Genomic DNA, 4,613 nt, shown 5'->3' with positions numbered 1-4,613 from the left:
CGGAAACCCTGAGGCCCAGCCCCTTCTCGGAGGTCCCGCCCCCTGGGGTACCAATCCGGTTCTTGAATGCGTCATTCAAAAGGTGGTAGGGATCGCTTCTCGGCCTTTCGGCTAAGATCAAGTGCAAAAGGGCTAGGAGACATTTGTAGGAAAAATGAAGGGAGGGCAGCCCGGGTGGCCCAGAGGTTTAGCGCCGCCTTTGGCCCAGGGTGTGGTCCTGGAGACCCAGAATCGAGTCCCATGTCGGGGTCCCTGCGTGGAGCCTGCTTCTCCCTCTGCCTGTGCCTGTGTCTCTGCTACTCTCTCTGTGTCTCTCATGAATAAGTCTGTTAATTTTTTTTTTTCTTTTTTTAAATGAAGGGAAGCAGAGGAGTGAAGAACCAAAGCTGTCTCCTGGGCCTGTTCACCTGCCCTAGGCCGACTCCCTACTGCGGGCCCCTCTCTTCTTAGGCAGCTTTCTGTCTAGTTCAGCCTGTGCTCCTCAGGCATCTGCTACTTCACCTTCTCCCTCACTTACCATATTTGCCCGTAATTAAGTATACAAATTTGCCTTTTTAAAAAAAATGTCCATTCTACTGCCCTTTCCAATTATAACAATAAACAAGGGCTACACTTGGGCTTTGCAATTATATCAGTTAATATTTCTTCATGCCTGACACCATAGTCACGGGGAATTTGATGACGGCATAGAGGTCAACCTGTTTCTCCTGGGGGAGCTTTTTTGGAGGATATTTGGACTACCTTCCGAGAGGCAGTGTCTTGGGCCATCAGAATGTAGATGCCATCTTTTTGTGTGTGTGTGACTGTGGGCGCCTTTCAGCACTGCTTTATTGGCCTCAGCCTCCAAAGCCTTTGCTTTGGCTTCTGCTTCAGAAGGGCAAAGTTTTCCTCCTTTGCCTTCCATGCAATCTTCGTGAAAAGGCGAATGACCTCTTGACCACTTGGCGACATTGAATGGTTTTTATTCTATTTCTTCAAAGTCTTTCCTTTGACCCTGTTCTCACCTAATGTTTCTCTTACCTCCCTGTCTTCTATTCATTCTCCTTTTATGGGCTCTTCCTCTCTTCATTCCTGTTAAATCTCAGTGTTCTTCAAGGACCTATCCTAGATCCTAGTCTCTTCCAACACACACCTTCATAAGCTATTTCCCACCACTCCTATGGTTTCAGATACCATCCATATATCTGAGATCACTCTTCAGCTTCAGTCTGCCCACAGAACATTCTGGATATTTCAGATATGTACGTCTGGATATTTCACAAGCATTTCAAGCTCAATTTCAAATGAGCTCACTCTCTACCCTCATACCAAACACCTTGGGTGCACTACCTTATATTCTCTTGGCCTAAACTTTACCTCAGCCATCTTTTGCACAAACGTAATCAGATAAGCCCTTGCTTCAGTTGTACCCCATACTTGTCACTTTCCTCCCTAGTGTTAGTTTTTGATTACGCCACAGAGAATGACTACAGAAACCCTTGGTGTTCATGCAGCAACACTTAACCAATGGGGCCAGTAGACAAATGCTCCCCACTTCAAAGCAGACAATTCTGAGACTTATTCAACAGGACTCCCCAGGTCCCAGTGGGATTGAGCCTCAGTTGCCCAAGGCAGTGACCAACTTGATTACATATTGTTTCTTGGCTTTTACTCCTTCTCTTTTTAACAGATACTGTCATTAGTGTAATGAGTAACTTCAGTATTTTAATTATTTAAATCTTGCTTTATCAAATTATGTATAATGCAAACAAAATAAATATCTCAGTGGCAGACCAATAAAAGTAAATTGCTAGTATGTTCAGTTACGTTAAATTTACACTGCTATTGGTGGATCAACTTAATGGGTATAGAAAAGAATGTGTTAACTAGATCAGTGGCTACATATCAAAGAGCACTTTATAGCTATCTTCCAAAATAGAAACAAGGCAAAGCACAGAACTAGCCACAGTGACTTCACTTCATTAGATTTTCTGTAATATCAGAGATAGTTAACTTCTAGTATCTAGCTTTTTTTTTTTTTTTTTTTTTTTTTTTAGTATCTAGCTTTTTGACTAGCAAATCAAGGAACTGGAAAGGAAATGGTGGGATGAATCACTCCCAGGTCCTCCAACTTTATCATCATGGCTATAATTTTCCTCACTGTTTTATATTGACAATTTTGGAGTGGTGGGGGAGCTCCAGTGATTTCTACTGGGTACGTCTATTGCCAGCACCCATTCATGCTTTGCCATTCTAATAGAACACCCCCCTCCCTCCAGATCATAATGGATTCTCATATCCTGCTGAGAAAAAGGTGAAATGATCACACAAAGTATCTTATTTTTCACTAACTGGCAAACCTAGGTATTTCCTCCTCCATATCCAGATTGGGTTGTTAGAGGTTCCTAAGTAAAATCTCTTCCCCAATTGAGATAACAAAAGATCCAACTCGGAACAAAGGAGTCAGGTACACAGAGATCAAAGCAGCTGTTTTGAGATCTGTTAAAAATGTGTCTGAGGGATGGTAACAAGAGACTTCCAGGACTTGGATCCCACTTGACCTACTGAAAGCAGAAGACTGCCTTCTACAGGTGCAGCGTGCTTGCCACATGGACAGAAGCAAGCATCCCTCCAACATCTCCAATGATCAGAATAACCCCTTTATCTTTTCCCTCTAAAATCTCCTGATGGCTATCCAAATCTGTGTTTGATACAGTAGCCTCTGGCCACAGGTGGCTACTGAGCACTTGAAATGTGGCTAGTCTGAATTTGAGATGTGCTCTAAATACAAAGTGGTTGAATATTTCGTTTTTTAAAAAAGGATGTAGGGGGGTGCCTGGATGGCTCAGTGGTTGAGCATCTGCCTTTGGCTGGTCTTGATCCTGGGGTCCTGGATTGAGTCCCACATTGGGCTCCCCACGGGGAGCCTGCTTCTTGCTCTGCCTATGTCTCTGCCTGTGTGTTTCTCATGAATAAATAAAATTTAAAAAAATTAAAAAGGATGTTTCAATAATTTAAATATTGATTATATGTTGAAATAACATGGAGTGAAAATTTTAAATATTTGAATTAAATTCAAATATTTATTGAATGAATTATTAAAACTAATTCCACCAGTTTCATTTTCAATTTTAAAAATATGGCATACTTCCAGTTTGACCAATTCCTGATTCCAAGATTTGATACTACTAATGATCATTTGATGAAGCTAAAACCTCAAAATTGAAGTTCAGTACTGTATGCCCTATTGAAAGATATCAGTTAAAATGTAAAATGGCCCTTCCCTTAGAATTTTTAGTAAGAGGTGGAACAGTACTTCACATTTTAAAAAAGTGCTTTGTAGATCACCAAATTTAAAAAGGGAACAAAGGGAAACTATAGAATTTATGTCCCCATTCTGTTTCATTTATCACTATGCTCCAAAGTCCATCAGTATTCTGAATTTGTTCTAGTCCCCTCGTGCTGACAATGGCAAAATAGCTTAGGGCAATACTTGATCCTCAATTTACCTTTAAAAAGGGAATAAATTAAAGATTCAGAACTCTCAGATAGAATCACCAGTCAAAAGTTTGTCATAGTCCCTTTTATTTCCTACTTAACTTATTAAATAAGACCAGATATTATCCACTCTGATAGATTCTGCACTTTCTGAAGTGTTTTTCCTCAAGTTGCTTCAAGAGTCCACATGTGAAAAGTCTTCCCTGCCACTCATCTGCTTTAAGAAAAGTCGTTAGTAGGCTGGGGAGAGGTCTGTTTGGCAATCCAGCTCCTTGAATCTGACTCTTAACTCCCAGGAGAAATGCATCTTGGTCCACTGGGATTCATGCAGGGTGAGCTAAGTTCCAGACAGCCTTTCAGAATCGTCCTCTTCCAGGCTTCACCTCAAGCAACTAGGTAGGGAATGCAGATGCCTAGAGTCAAAGCTGCCTAGTGCCTGACCTTTAATAAAATAAAAACATAGGGCTGGGCCCAGGGTATAGAAGAGGTTTGAAGGTCAGAACTTAAAAGTTCAATGAGGTGGAATCACATCAAGGCAGACCTGAAATATTCAGAGAAGCTTTCATTAAATAGGGAGCTATTTTAGGTCTTGGGTAAGGCAATGATGAGCAGGAAGGGATTATTTAGAAAGACTGGTCTAACAGTAATGTGCAAAATGTTAGTAATGTGCAAAATGTAATTTGTGACAGAGTTGTTGATGTTAACCAAATATTGCTTGTTTGCTTTCCTAGCCTCTGGTGCTGGGTTCTGGTTTGTGAGATGTGGACAGACATGATGGCCCTTAAAAATATCCTAAAATATCTTCTAGCTTTCTCTTTCATGATAACCTTAGAGGCAACATGTTCTAAATGATAAGGATGGAGTACGATAGATTGACTCACATCAGATTTTATGGGAGACATGAATCTTCAGTTGGGGGGTTACTTATTATGGCACTGTAGCTTAGCATACCCCTATTCAATAATGAAGAGGGACGAATTCCAATTAGGAAATAACTGTCACCGGCAGCCCAGTGCCACAGTGGTTTAGCAGCGCCTTCAGCCCAGGGCCTGATCCTGGAGACCTGGGATCGAGTCCCACATCTGGCTCCCTGCATGGAGCCTGCTCCTCCCTCTGCCTGTGTCTCTGACTCTCTG

The sequence above is a fragment of the Canis aureus genome, chromosome 12, assembly GCF_053574225.1.
Source record: "Canis aureus isolate CA01 chromosome 12, VMU_Caureus_v.1.0, whole genome shotgun sequence".
In the NCBI taxonomy this organism is placed as follows: domain Eukaryota; kingdom Metazoa; phylum Chordata; class Mammalia; order Carnivora; family Canidae; genus Canis; species Canis aureus.
This window is presented reverse-complemented; position numbering follows the sequence as displayed.